The following is a 15,525-nucleotide window of genomic DNA, read 5'->3' on the forward strand; positions in this document are numbered from 1 at the left end:
ATCCTTGGTACTCATGTAATATACCTGCTCTCATACAGAAAACTCATGCTAGGCCATTCAACGTAACCCAAGCCTTTGCTGTTTCAGGCCAGTGGCAGATCTCCTGGGCTATATTCCTTCTTAATCATACAATGACTGGGAGCTCTGAAAGTTTAAGCTAGCACTCCTTAGAAACTTGCATATTCTGTGACAAAGGAAATATTGCAGTCATTTATTTATCCCTGAGCTGTAGTGACATAAAAGACACATGCAGCCTGATGAAATGGGTAACACTCCATTGACTCACATGGCGAATACCAGTTCTAAACTTAGCCATGGTGACAATTTAAATAAAGTACATACACCTTTAGGGAACAGAAAAATCTACTTTTCAAGTCCAACTAGCCTTTATTATAAATATTGCAAGAATTATTCCTGAGCTGAGCTTACCACTCACTGGTAATTTTTTCACCATCTCAAATCCTACATCAGAAGAATTTCAGGCTGTGACAGATAGATATAGATTAGATATAGATATAAATATCGATATAGATTAACCCATTTACAATTATCAGTCATTATTATTCAAAAACTGTTATTACTGTTACGCACATGTGATATGGTTCTGCAGAACGGGGACATAATTTTATTGAGTTATAGATGGGAAAAAGACATGAAGAATACAGATAATGCACATTTTTGAAATAGCAATATAAATATAAACAGAAAAATGTTCAAGTCAAAGTCACATAAAAAATTAGACTAATCTTCATATGTATGTACAGCATTTTTTCGCTAAAAGTAGAAATACAAACTCCAGAGATGCAACACATCTCAAGAATACAAAATAAATAAACAAAGATGAATGCCAATAAAAGAAAAAGAACAAATACTTGAATCTTCTTCCAGAATGATGAGAAATTTTGATATGTTAGAACTATGATAGAAGATGCCCAATCTATGACAAGAACTCATCTATTTCCAAACAAAATCTCAAGTAGTGAAGTCTTCTTGTGCCTAGGAGTTAGTTCAAAGCATTTAAACTTTTATGGGATCCCTGCACACTCCTTTTGTGGTGCTGAACAATTCCTCTACGAGAGAAACCTCCAAGCAGAACAGATTTTCAACAATTTGAATGAAGAAATCCAACTCACAGAGAACATATGCTTGATGGGGACATCAGTTATTTATCCAGGAGAAAATTTTTTGGCAACTTCTAACCCAAGATGACTTGAGAACAAGGAATAAATGGGTTTCGTTTCAGTCTCTGCAGCAGTGTCTTCCTAATGATCAGTATCTGCAGAAGGAAAGCAATCAGACTTCTGTAATGCAAAAAACTATAGTAAATATCAAGAGCACATCATTAGGTTCCACGCTGGATACAGAATTATGGCTTAGAACCAAGTGAAAGATGCACCATTATTTTACTTTCCTTTCAAGGGCGTTAAGATTAATTGAGTGACACCAAGCACCACCAGTGGTTTTCCTGCTGGAAATAATGTCTTCATCGATTTTTTTGTATAACCAAATATCCCAAAGAAAAACAGCATCGTTTTCTGCTCTTACAGTTCTTGCCAGTTAGACTTTTATGGTAGGTTTTTTTCTCTCCAGAAAAATAGGTCAGTTCCCCTGCAGTAATATACACAATCCGAGGCCTACGTTTCTGCTTGCAATGAGTACGCTGAATGCAACTAAATGCAACTATCCCTTCAAGCTGCACGTTTACACCTGCAACTGACTTCTGCCACTGGTCAAATGACTATTTGCAATGGACAGATTTCCCCTGACTTCAGAGTTGAACCGAGGCCTAAATATTTAAGCCTTTTTCTACTTCCAGTCTCCCTCTCTGAAAATATGGACCATAAATATCCTCTCCCAGGAGATCAGCCCTGGAACTTTATTGGGCTTAAAGTTACGTTCAAACACTGTCCTAATAAAAACAGTGGCTATTGAATAGTAAATAAAATGTGTTCCAAGGACATCAAATCATGATTACAATGACTTCCATTTTTGTATAACTTCAAAAATAAGTGTTTTTTTCTTTACGTATTGGAAAATAAAAAGCCTTAATATACAAGAATAAGTTAAATAGATGGAAATATAAATGTAAAAAATAACAGAAGATTGCTTAAGAACAGTATTTAAAAAACAGAAAAGATATTCCCAAGTAGCTTCCCAGGCAGCCTCTGTAAGACAAAGTAGAAAAAAAGGAAGAAGAAAAAAAGGAATTTTTCAAAGTAGATTCAACTTAGTGGGATCAAAGGAATTGATTTCGACAGGGTCTGAAAGGGAGCAAGGAGTATTCTGACCATAACTGCATACCTAAACCATACTACTTTACAGACACGCCTGCCTTAAATCAAGTGACCTTAAATCGATCGTGATTAAACGGCGTCTTTTTTCAGAGTGTGTGCAAATGCTTCACTTCATCAGGCAGCCCTGAAAGGGCAAAGAGGAGGGAGAACCCTACAAAAACTGGTCATTCACATTCTGAGGGCTGCAGCAGGGGGCCCACACAGCCACCTCACTGCTTGCCAGAGAAGGTTGCCTTATCATTTGTTTGTATGTTCCCCAGTTTTGGCAAAGTTTTCCACAGTCCTGACAAAGCCTGAAGGTGACTTACGTGAAAAAAAGCAAAGTGAAATCCATTTGAAAGATTTTCAACTGAATCAGTGTGAAATAAAATAAACATTTCTCCCCACTCCCAAATAATAGACACAGTTTCTATCAAAAGAGCTGTCTATGTGTTAATCTGCAGTGAAGATTCAGTGCCAGAGCTGGCACCTTTGAAGTTAAAGAAAAAGCTCCTGCTGTCTTTACGATGCCCAGATTCCTAATGGAATTGAAAAACAACATGGTAATAGGCTTCCTAAGCTCCAAATAGCTCTCTGAAGATCACTGTCTTGCTCCAGTGATTATAGGAGATGTCAAGGTGACTGGGTTATATGCTTTACTCAAATACTTCAAACTAGGTGAGCTGAAAACCATAGCTCCCTAGAAGGGCTCTTGATTTTGTTGTGAGTGATTTCAGAATGAAGCTCAGCCAGGACAGAATGGCAGATTTGAGTAGAAAAATAGGGATTCACATTTCAAAATAAAATACCTGTCTTTTCTTCTGATTTTGCTGATTTTACTTTTTCTACTTTTTTCCTACTGATTCATGTTAGCTAGAATAAAAGTTCAATTTTATGTCAGTTTTCACAGTATTTTTATACGTTTTTTCTTTCTTTTCTCCTCCTGAAAGAACAAGAAGAAAAAAAGGAAGGTTGGAAAAAGGGAGCGACTTTAAAAGCGATATAATTTTAATTTTTGAATAAATATATTTATTCAATTGATGTTAAATTAATTGAACTTGATGTTTTCATATAAAATATAAAAAATATGAATGTTGCAGAAGGGGCATTTTGATACTCTTTGACTATGTATTTTCTGTTGCAGGAACTTCTTGATTAAGAATTTTCAGCCAACTTAAAGGCACAATTATTAGAAGTCCCTGCAATCTAGCATCCTGAACTATAATCTTTCAGAATAGCATAGAGAGATCTGTTTTGAGCAGTGGTGCATCTACGGTATAACATAGTGCTGTATGTAACACAAGCTAGGATAACACAGGGTAAGAGATTAATATTCTGCATCATACTGTGCTCTGTTATTTTTATCCTCCTGTTTCTTTCACTCACCATCTCATGACTCACACCCTCCCCACACTGGAATTTCTGTCTCAGTCTCGTGGCTCACTGGTGTGTTACGGAAGACGATGCCGTGGAAAGCCATCTGGAGAATAGCGCTACTGCTCCAGGTTGCTCTTAAAAACAAAGAGAGACAACATCACTTACTGATTTATCGCATAACTGCTCTGACTATTGCAGCCTCTTTAGTAAACTGTCTTCAGCATTTTTGAGGGTTGCAGTTCTTCTATTTTATAGCCTTAGTGATGTCGCTGGATATAAGGTAGCAAAAGTGTTCCAAGTTACAGATAGTCACATGGAAAGCTGACACTGCACAAGCCTTTAGAAAGGACTCATCCTGTGAGGTGATAAAAGGCTCTTGTGAGACAGGTTAATAAAATTCAACATCGGTAAAAAAGCTGTTCCTCACACGTTTCTTCATTAACTTTATCACCTCAGGGATATGGTCTTCGATGCCACACTAGACGGACTGTCAAGGATCTATGCTTCATGAGGCCAAACCACAGTTACTTGATGTGGGATTGGAAGGCCAGGTCACAAGAGGAATTAGATGCTTAAATCCTTACTAATTGCATGCATAGCTACTGTGATCCAAAATGTAGAAGATCAAAATCCCAGTTCAGTCTGCTGCTGTGTAATCCTGCACTCATACTTCTTAGTGGACTCAGTTTCCCAAGTGCCTAGGCTCTGGCCCCTGTTTAAATCCAGAAGTAACATGGTGTTCACTAGTTAGGAACATAAGTTCTGCCACATCCCAGAAATCAAGGTGATCAGAGGAAGCATAATTATTTTCTCTTACCTCCTAGTTGAGTGTTAAGAGCCCTTACTCAAGAATCCCAATTCCCTCCCTTGTCTGCCTGTATCTGCACTTTCATCTCCATCTTCCTGAGGGTATTTCCTAACCAGTCAGAAGCCAAGATCACAGAGGGTTCACTCTTTATATGAACAAGCAAATATTCCCTAGGCTAGAGGGAGTATTTCAATACCATTTGAATCAGCAATTGGACACCATATCATCCTTCAAAAAATATTCAAAAAATATTCTTAAAAAAAACCCTAGTAAATCTCAGGCTAGAAGGTCATGTCTTCTCCTTTTTTGCCTGTCACTTTAAAAAATGAACTTCATTGGAAGGAGTCAAAGAAGCCTTGACAACAGAATATCTACATCTTGCCAAAAAAGGCATTTATGTGGGGAAAGGGGAATAAAATCCTAATTCAGGGATGAGAATTCCACTCAGTAGCAAGATTCCTGTCACGTAGATACTGGAGTAATGAGCTCTCCAAGGACCTTAGTGTGTACCTAGCCAAAGTAATCTGCCTTTTTGCTGAGATGGTAGGTAGGAGTCAGCTTGGTTCTGGAGTAAGGTTAGCAGAAGAATCATTTGTGCTCCATTGTGTTATTCCAGCTTTCACAGAAAAATCATAGAATCATAGAATCATACAGGTTGGAAAAGACCTCTAAGATCATCGTGTCCAATTGTCAACCCAACACACCATGTCCACTAAACCATGTCCCTAAGGGCCTCATCTACACGTCTTTTAAATACCTCCAGGGATGGTGACTCCACCACTTCCCTGGGCAGCCTGGTCCAAGGCCTGACCACTCTTTCAGTAAAGAAATTTCTCCTAATGTCCAATCTAAACCTCCCTTGGCACAACTTGAGGCCATTTCCTCTCGTCCTATCGCTAGTTACTTGGGAGAAGAGACCAACATCCACCTCGCTACAACCTCCTTTCAGGTAGTTGTAGAGTGCGATGAGGTCTCCCCTCAGCCTCCTCTTCTCCAGGCTAAACAACCCCAGTTCCCTCAGCCGCTCCTCATAAGACTTGTGCTCCAGGCCCTTCACCAGCTTCGTTGCCCTCCTCTGGACACGCTCCAGCACCTCCATGTCCTTCTTGTAGTGAGGGGCCCAAATGTACCAAAGGATCTCACTAGTCCTTTGTCTCATGCTTTTAGATCCCCTGGCCTCCTGCTTTTCCACTCTGTCAAATCTGGTTATACAGGTAACACTGGAAAATATAAAGCATGTTTCATTCCTATGACTGTTTTGTTCTCCAGATTTGCCTTGGGGCAAACTTCCTATCCTGTCACCTCAACTCAAGTCCTTCCCATGGATTTCTGATGGTGACTGAGAGAATAGTCAATGGGTCTTTTGTCAGTGAAGTAGCCTAAACCAGCAGAGACCCTTTGCTTCTCAGCTCCAGACACCAGCTTAAGTCACCCATCACATCCTCTGCTCTCTCTTCTTGTCCATTCCCAAAGTAACTGGCTGCCTGGAGGGCAGCAGATGTGCACGATAGAGAAGGAAGACCGAAGGCTTGCACATCCACACCACATTCAAATGCCAGGTCTTCCCTGAATCCAAAGGGCAGAAGCTTCCCTCAGTCCACCCTCAATCTAGAAATGTGACCTCAACACACCAGTCATGTCATTTGTCTCAGACAATTCCTCCAGCTGGAGGAAAATCAATACAAGAGCCTGAGGAGAGCCCGAGGAGGATATGATTAGTGAACTGAAATGAAGCCTGTGCAAACTGGCGTAGAAGCTTCCACTAGAATCTCTTCCACTAGAGTCAGCACCTCAGGACAACAAATGCTGCTGTAGTTTGAAAGATGATTACCAAAAAAAAAAACCAAAAAGAAAAATCTAAAGGGAATTGGAGCAGCCAGAGAAAATCTTGTTAAAGCAGCAGTGTCCTGCTGTGAGCAGCTGTGAGCTTTCTGTTCAATAGACAGGCTCCTTGGTACTACTAACTTAAACAAGTTTTTGCTTGTCAAACTCGTATCAGCAGTCCTTTAGAGTAATGTTTGTCCTGAGCTGCAGTCTCTTGTCCTGAACCTGTATTTGTCTGCAGCTGTTCTAAGCTGACTGTACGAATTAAGAGGGACTCTTACAATATCTTACTTTTCAGCTCTGTCTTATCATCTGAGAAGCACAAAAGGCTAGGAAAGCAATTGCTCAGAACAGCCAGGAAACCACTTGTAAAGAGGAGCTCTGTACTCACATGAGGTTGGTATTGGGTCTCTGCACTTCCTCCCACTCGTCTTCTCCAAACACAAGGAAAGGAAGATGCAGGGGCACAGTACATTGTGCTCACTTGTAGTCAACTCGTATACAGGATAGAGCAAAGCAAGGGACTTCCTCAGTGAACCCTTTTCTTTGGAGGATGTTAGGTACTCAGAAGAGACATTTTTCATGGAAACATGCCTGTTTCAATTCAGAGTTCTCTGGGAAAGGTTTTCTCAGTCAGATGGGCTCTTTACCACCTCTAGCAGACAACAACTCGCAGTTCCTACAAGCTTGAGCAGGTCTTGAAACATCTGTTTGTGACAGCTGCTCGTACGCGGCTGATGGGCCACAAGGGCACTGTAGACTGAAAGACCACGTATCCTGGATGGTAATTGTACAATTTTTTTCTGGACCAGCCTAAGCACGTTGCTAACTAAAACAATGCAAAGAATGGTCTCAGGCAATGTGACTTCACAAGATAACAGTGAACACTATCAAATGTACAGCAGAAGATCACAAAAGAGAAATTAAAAGGGAGGACTGCTGTGTGTTGCCACATTCCCAGATGCAGCAGCCAGAACACCGAATGAAGCTTGGCCTACACTATTCTTTGATACATGTTAGGCACTGGATGGGATTGCTTGTGGAGGAAAAAAAGAGTACAACAATAGAAATCCAACCCTTTAGCAGATATCCCCTTGCAATTTTAAAGGGCCAGTTCAAACGCCAAGTTGGCAGCATTCTGATGAGGAACTTGAACCTGAGTGCGTAACGTTGATTATAGACCTGAATCTCTCACACTGTTGAGGTGTGCTATCCTCCTTTCATCTCACATGAAAAATCATATGGTTGGAGCTTACGGAGAAAGGAAAACAGAAATTATTGGGTGGGGAATACAGTATGCAGTGAGCTCTAATGTGGGTCATAAAGGACTTTGGTCAACTGGTTGTCAAATAGAGCAGCCCACAGTTTTTTCTCACTACTTCAAGCCTTCAGGAGGTTTCATCCATCTCTGATAGCCTAAGACATCAAGACCAACCCCCTCCCCCTTTCTGATCATTCAATGAGAAGGTCAGTGAAGCTCTGATTCTATGACTGTTGGTGTGTGTCAATACAACCTTCTAGTTTGGATATTTACATCCTTACCTGAAAAAATGTCTTTTGTCACTGTTAAGCCATAAAGCCATGCATGTACTTTTCTCTTCTGTGCTCATCCCATTTTAATCCTATGCCTGGGAAGTTTCGTCCTTATCTGCTAGTGGATTTCCCATATTCATTTTAAACAAGATTTTTAGTAGGGATTCCAGAAAAAAAATAAAACTAGCATGGTTTTCTTTTAGTGATTCAGAAGAAGGAGTTGGGGCCTAGAAGGTAAACTAAATCCTAAAATATATATAATCACTATAATTTCCAGATAGCATTGATCAAATTGCTTAACATCTGCACACTGCATCCCCTGTAATTGCATCTTCATGGCAAATGGAGGCCCACCATTGGATATAAATGTTATCTGGCACTGAAAACAACAAAGAAGGATGTTAGTTCCTTGCTCAGTGCATCACTGGAAAGCACTTAAAGTTATCAATGCAAGATTAAAGCCTTAAAAATAAAACTGAATCTTTAAAGTGCAAGAATTTTGCCTTGAACATGAAGTGTAACCAGTTTCAAGACAAGTATAGTACTGTGGGGGCAAGAATTAACAGGAAAGGAATCTGCAAAAACCAAACATCACTACTCGATATTTCGGCACCAGAAGCGTGTGAGATATTTCTCCATCTTACAGTTTCTGTCCTAAGAGGAAAAGTTCATAGTTTATTTTTTCAAGAAACTACAACTAAGTTTTGGACTTAGCAGTATTAACTGATTTATGCAACTTTTATACTTATTCTGTCCATGAGTGAATTAGTTGCCAATCTCACTGTATTTTAAGTAAGATCAGCACCAGATGGAGAGCAAACAGTCTTGCTTATTAAGGGGTTTTATCAAAAGGCGAATTCAGCAAATACACCTCTGAAACCCAGTATTGATATTGAAAAGTCTAACAAACTTTCCTAAGAAATTACCTGATGCTGTGGCAACTGGATTCAATTTTAAGTTATTGACAGAGATCAGTGTCCTCTCCTTGAACTGTGCCCTGTCTAAAATAGAACACTAAGCTTGGTTCTGACTCCCGTGAAGTCACACGGGGTAGTGCCAAGTGTCTTCAACTGCATCGGGGCTGGGACTACTGTTTTTAAGACTGACACTGGCAATTACCTAATCTGCACACTTTGACTGCCATGGTAAGGGTTAGATTAGCTCTTTCATCTCCATGCATGCAGTTTAATTAGATTGGCCCTAATATGTTCAGCAATATGAAAGCAATCATTCTGAGGCATCGCTTTTCTTGTGTTCCTGCTCTGTGAGGGCAGACTTTTTCTCTGTGAACTGGGAATGTAGACCAGGAGCACATTCACATCAGAAAAACAGGGTTTGATGAAAATACCAGCTCCCTTAATATAACGTAGTATCAGGTCAAGTTCCTGGTCCTGCAGCTACCAGCTGCCTATCTGCAAAGGCAAATTCAGGCTGTCAAGGCAGTGTTGAGTCTGACAGCATGTAACTTCAAGAGGTGTTGCTAGAGCCTGTAGGAGGTGTTGTCTCTCTGAGCCTCACAGAGGCTGTCAAAGCTGGCAGGACAGCTTGATAAGGCAGTCTCACTAACGGCTGTGGTAGTTATACAAAGAACCAGGCTACTCACAAATTGAAAAAGAGCAAAAGATGAAAGCATGTTTCAGGAGAGTCCCACACACCCACAGCCAAGACACACAGTTTTACTTTCACTACAACATTTGAAATCTCGGTAATAAGATTATGGTGCTCAGAATGGCTAATGGACACAAGTGCCCAATGGAGTCCTTAATCATTCACTGTCGTTCCTCTTAACTTAAAGCGCTCAGCTGCCTATCTTGGCCTCCTAAAACCTACAGAAACAGCTAGATCAACACAACTAGATCCCACCAGGTCATAACCTTCTAGTTCATATTCAAAGGACAGTCTTCCAGTGAATGCATTAGTCATTTGTTCCTGTGAAGTCTGCACCTGCTTCAAGGAAGGCTCACTGTCCACAGTCAGTGACACAGCTGCTGTAATCATGGGAGAAGACCAGGCAAGGGTCCCCAATGATCTTGTTTCACTGAATATTTACATTTTCTCTGGAAAGGTACAAGTGAGGTAGAATAGCCTGCAAATGCTCAATTTATTTACAGCAGTTGGGACAAAAAGGAATTTTGAGGTCCTTCAGAGCAAGAGGAATGAATACACACCAAAATGGCCAGTGAGACTTTTAGCCGCATAATTTGTAAAGAAAAAATCCTCACATGTATTACAGAGATCTAGATGTTTGTATACATTCTGAAAAAGGGCTTAGGCGCCTCTGGGTATGTCTCTACAAGCTGTTTAAAAAGAAGCTAGCCCAAATGTTCAACATTAGCATTTAAATCTGAATCAGCCTGACACTTGCCACGCTGAGAGAGACCTGGCTGCCACCACTTCGGGTCAGTGCTCTACTTCAGTTACTGAGAAAGACCACCAGTATAGACACGGCCTTCATTACCTGCACAATGAAGGCTTGTGATCACTATGCAAGCTGCGGTCAAAGCTACAAAGATGCTAGGGTGCATGTGGAAAAGAGAATGAAGCTGAAAAGGTCACGTCATCTTTACAGTAATCAGTGGATCAGCTCTTTTGGGATCCTGTGTGCAGCTTTAGATGCTGGAGCTCAAAACAGATGAGAAGGCTTACAGGAAACGTGCTAATGATCCAGGGCCTCGATAAACTGTCATACTGAAAGTTGTTGGAAAGACTGGATTATTTGCCTTATAAAGGATACAACGAAGAAGACTCTGGGAAAAATGTTTGCTACGTAGAACCTGGTAAGTCAGACAGACTGGGACTTTTTGTTCTCTGGAAAAAAAAAAAAATCCAGGGACAGTGACTAATATATGAGGCAGGAAATTTAAAAACAGGAAAAGGAATTACTTTTTTACACAAAATGTAATTAAGCTATGGAACTTAGTGACACAGGCAACCATACAGGCCAAAAACTTAACTGGATTCCAAAGGGACAGGACATTTATGGGAATATCCAGATTATCCAGATTTATAAACTACAGACAACAAAAACATGGAATAGATTGCTATTCCAGCTATCTAGCTATCTTTTCTAAGATACTAGCGTGGCATGCTGTGATACTACACAAGGTCTTTAAACATCAATTTGTTACTTGTAACCCCTCAGATAAGTTTTCTTAAGGGAAGTCCAAAAGTCCCATTTGCCTCAAATTCCTTCTACCTTCGGCAGCTCCATTTTTTCCAGGTTAAGCATTATCTACTGACAGTGACACCCAGCCTTACATAATGCCATGTGATGCCTTTCTAAAGAGCACAGAAACAGACTGAATCATAATTTAGGCTGAGAGCTGACAGTGAATAATAATTATCTCATCCCCACCCTTTTTCAAAGTGTGCTTTCTGTGATTTTTCTCACTACTTCAGAACAAGGCTCAGACTGACTGCTACTCCATCCAACCAGCAGTGGGAAAGTTTACCGAAAGCAGCAACAGTACTATTTCATCCTACATCTGCTGAAGCCAGTTGCAAAATTCTACAGTAGAGGAACAGGCCTTCAGAGTCCAAACACAATTTGAATCAAATAAGGGTGGAGCAGGCATCTCTCTGGCCTAAGTTCCAGTCATCAGCGTGTTTTGCAGCTAAGAATGGTAAAGTTTTTTTCATATCTTATAGGATTAAGTTACTCTTCATTTAATACCCATAAAATTTGATAAGAGCTATGATATATCTGCATATTGAGCAGCACAGGTCACTCTCAATGCCATCTGTACTTCATTATGGGTGATACCAATTGCCTTCAACGCCCACAGATGACAAAAGGAATTTAGCATCTAAAAAAATATTGCTCAGCACCTTGTTGAATTGTGCTTTTTGTGTACAGCAAATTATAGAGCTGGCAAGTCTGTTTTCCAGTGACTTTCAGTGTCTTTCCTGACTTCTCAGATGACTTTTAAAAACAGGGATTGTCTACCTAGAGAAAAGCCATGTTTGTTCTGGTTAGTCCCTGAACAGTCATTCTCCTTTAAAATAATAAAGATTAAATTTGTTTTAGTATTCTAAGTGGACTGTTACACATGAGTCAGGCTTACCTTTATTCCAAATGTGATTATTCACAGAGGAGTATGCTCCAATTCAAGGCATACTTCAGATCCAGCTTTTTTTTCATTCAGATTACGCTTCCCAAGCGTTCCCATGTAGATGAAGCCTTACAGCTTTAGAAAAACCCTGTCTCCAATGCCTGGTCTTTCTCTACAGTAGGAAAATTGCTGTAAATTCCTGATTGTAAAGTCTGAAGAGCCATAGTAATTTCCCTGTTACATACACTGCATTTTCCTCAAACAAATGTAGCTGCACCAAAATAGGTCAAAATTCTGAAATAGAAACTGCAAGATGATTCTCAGAACACACATATGTTGTGGAATGCCCCAGATACACTTCTGTTCCCAAATACCTTATGATTTTTCACCTATGGGTATAACAAAAGGTAAGGCTCAACTATTTGGGGATTTGCTTTTCTTTTTTTTTCTGGAAAACATGCTTTTGTAAGGTATTCCTTCCTTTTAGCCTTGTGCTTATAGCATTATTTTGAAAAGCCACTAGGCAGATGGTCCCCAAATGTGAGTTAATAACTTGTAGGTAGCTTTTGGGGAAGCTTTTTGAAATCCCTTCATGCAAAATGATTTCGCAAACTGCCTGCATGCCATTCTTTGGCTATTTTAGCAGACTATTTCAAAATGTTCAAGACAAAATGGCAGATTATGTTCTATTTGTTTTGCAGCAGACTGTTACATTTATTTTGCAGCAGTAGAAGAATATAAAGGGAAATGAAATCATGCACAAGGCTTTTACTGAAGGTTTTTCTAGAACCTGAAAGTTCTCACTGACTACAAGGCCAGGATATTTGGGCCTCTGCCCCTCTTCTGCAGCCCATCTACAGCATTTGTTACCATTCAAAATAAGGCTGCTTTTTGACAGAATAGGATAGGCTGAGTATTCAACAATCATGAGTCAGACTTCACAGCATCATAAGATTAATTTAAAAATCAGATTTCAAATGTGGGGCTCTTCCTGGTTACCTTCGGCTTGTTAGAGATACCGTATTTTTTGCATGGTATAAAGTTAGAAATATTGCTACTGTCTGATTTGGTGAGCATCTGCCAGTGTTTTTGGACAGATTTCACAAGAAACCTATCACTATACTGATGACAAAATGCTGCAGTCTTTCTTAACAATGGCAGAAGAACAAATGCCTTCTAATCCCCACACAGATCTGTCTGCAAGTGAACCAATCGAAGTTTAACTGCCCTGCCTGCAGGGTGATCCATAACTTTAGAAAATAGGACAGAAAAATAGAAAATAGAACATTTTCCGTTGGAAAGGACCTACAATGATCAAGTCCAACTGCCTGATCGTTTCAAGGCTGACCAAAAGTTAAAGCGTGTTGTTAAAGGCATTGTCCAAATGCCTCTTAAACACTGACAGGGATGGGGCATCGACCACCTCTCTAGGAAGCCTGTTCCAGTGTCTGACCAACCTCTTGGTAAAGAAATGCTTCCTAATGTCAAGTCTGAACCTCCCCTGACGCAGCTTTGAACCATTCCCATGGGTCCTGTCACTGGATCCCAGGGAGAAGAGATCAGCACCTCCCTCTCCACTTCCCCTCCTCAGGCAGCTGTAGAGAGCAATGAGGTCGCCCCTCAGCCTCCTTTTCTCCAAAGTAAACAAACCCAGAGTCCTTGGCCGCTCCTCACAGGACATGCCTTCCAGCCCTTCCACCAGCTTTGTTGCCCTCCTCTGGATGCATTCAAGGACCTTCATGTCCTTCTTAAATGGTGGGGCCCAGAACTGCACACAGCACTCAAGGTGAGGCCGCACCAACGCTGAATACAGCGGGACAATCACCTCTGTTGACCGGCTGGCTATGCTGTGTTTGGTGCACCCCAGGATGCGGTTTGCCTCTTGGCTGCCAGGGCACACTGCTGGCTCAGACTGAGCCTGCTGTCCACCAGCACCCCCAGGTCCCTTTCTGCAGGGCTGCTCTCCGGCCACTCCTCTCCCGATTTATACTTGTGCCTGGCGTTACTCCATCCCAGGTGCAGAATCCAGCATGTCAACTTGTTAAATTTCATCCCATTAATCACAGCCCAGTGCTCCAATCTATCTAGATCCCTCTGCAAGGCCTCTTGTCCCTCAAGAGATTCAACAGCACCTCCCAGTTTAGTATAGTCAGAAAACTTGCTAATGGTGCATTCAATTCCTGCATCCAGATCATTGATAAATATATTGAACAGAACTGGCCCTAGAATGGAACTCTGAGGAAACAGAACTTTGGTCCAAGGTATTAAAAAAATCAGCTAAGAGCTCCAAGTTGATAGTTACAGCGAGTGAATTTCTTCCTCAAGCACAGCAAAACCTCCTACCATAAGGGACCAGGAAATAACACTTCCTTCAGGATAGGACCAAAGTTTGGAGGATAAAGAATAAACTCCAAGATGTACTTTCTTTTCAGAAATCACATACTGCTAATACATATGTATGTATATTTTGTTTTTAAAAACCCCAGCTGCTTCACTGCTCACAGCTCTCACGAGGAAAGGCTGAGAGAACCAATACATGAGGGCTATTAGCTACATTTTTTATGGCATCATTGGAAGGGTCTCATCCACAGAATCAGTGATGAACACAATATAAGAATGTAAATAAAACAGATTGCATTGGCTAGACCTGAAGAAGTGATAATCATGTTTGCAGATTACGCAGAAAAGTGCATGTAACAGCTATCCTACTAGAGAGCAGTAAATTGACAGTTATTTTGGCTAGGTGTACCTTACAGTTTCATTTTAGTTTATGACTATAAAACGTGGGCAAAAAGTGTGACCACTTGGTCATTAAAATTAAGGTATTAGCTTCCTCATCAGGAAATGTGCCCTCTCTTCTGCACCCCAGCACTGTGTGATCTTGGGAAAGTTGTTTAAAACGCAGTTATGCTTTTCAGGTCCAGTCTTAAACACGGCATAGTAACATGCTTTGCTTTTCTTCCTGTCCATTCTCAAATCAGGCCAGAAAGTCCTATAGCAAATGCCACCGGTGGGCATAATATGTATGGATAGTTGGTTAGTGAGTAAGGAAGAATCAACTAACTCTTTGCAGAGTGCCTTATGCTTAGAAAAGCAAATAGGATGAGCTATTACTCAGCTCCAGGAAGTAAAGGAGCTGCAGCTAGTACTGCTGCCGTGCAGGGCTGCTAAGGGGCGTGCAAGCCAATCTGATTAAACCCAGTCTATTTAAAGTCCAATACTAAAGATCCAGTCTTCTTGTAAACTCTTCCCTCCCGTCCTCCTACCCCTCCAAGCTCACCACGGCAATGCAGCAGAAAAGGATATGAGCTTTAATTTCAAGGGTTTGTTTCCTCAACTTGTAAAACACCAGGATGGCATGAGATGGACCATGACGAACCTGACCCCAAACTCACTGAAATCAAGAGGGCTCTCTCTCCCTGCCCGCCCCCCTCCCCCCCAATTACAACAGACTTTAGAACAAGCTAAGAAGTCTGAAAAATGTCCTGAAAGTACTGCTAGAAGGAAGGAAGGAACTCTGTCTCAATATGCAAGACACTATTTGCCTTATTTCTAAGCACAACTGTGTTCTTGCTGTTATTCTATAGATCACATCTAATCAGTATTTGCTACATTTCAGAGAAGTCTGTGAATATACCCTGGTGATAGAGTATTATTT

At 40.8% G+C, this 15,525-nt stretch overlaps 1 protein-coding gene across 1 annotated transcript in view; it reads right to left on the reverse strand.

Annotated features, from left to right (window-relative positions):
• Positions 1–598: 598 nt before the first annotated feature.
• Positions 599–15,525, reverse strand: part of LOC142089449 (potassium voltage-gated channel subfamily A member 5-like) — a 31,713-nt gene continuing 16,786 nt past the window's right edge. Inside the window, exons 2-3 of the mRNA XM_075166068.1 lie at positions 3,660–3,784; positions 599–1,276 (exon numbers count right to left, since the gene is read on the reverse strand). The gene's annotated coding sequence lies outside the window, so the exon portion shown is untranslated. The remainder of the gene's footprint in view (positions 1,277–3,659; positions 3,785–15,525) is intronic.

The sequence above is a fragment of the Calonectris borealis genome, chromosome 1, assembly GCF_964195595.1.
Source record: "Calonectris borealis chromosome 1, bCalBor7.hap1.2, whole genome shotgun sequence".
NCBI classification, from domain to species: domain Eukaryota; kingdom Metazoa; phylum Chordata; class Aves; order Procellariiformes; family Procellariidae; genus Calonectris; species Calonectris borealis.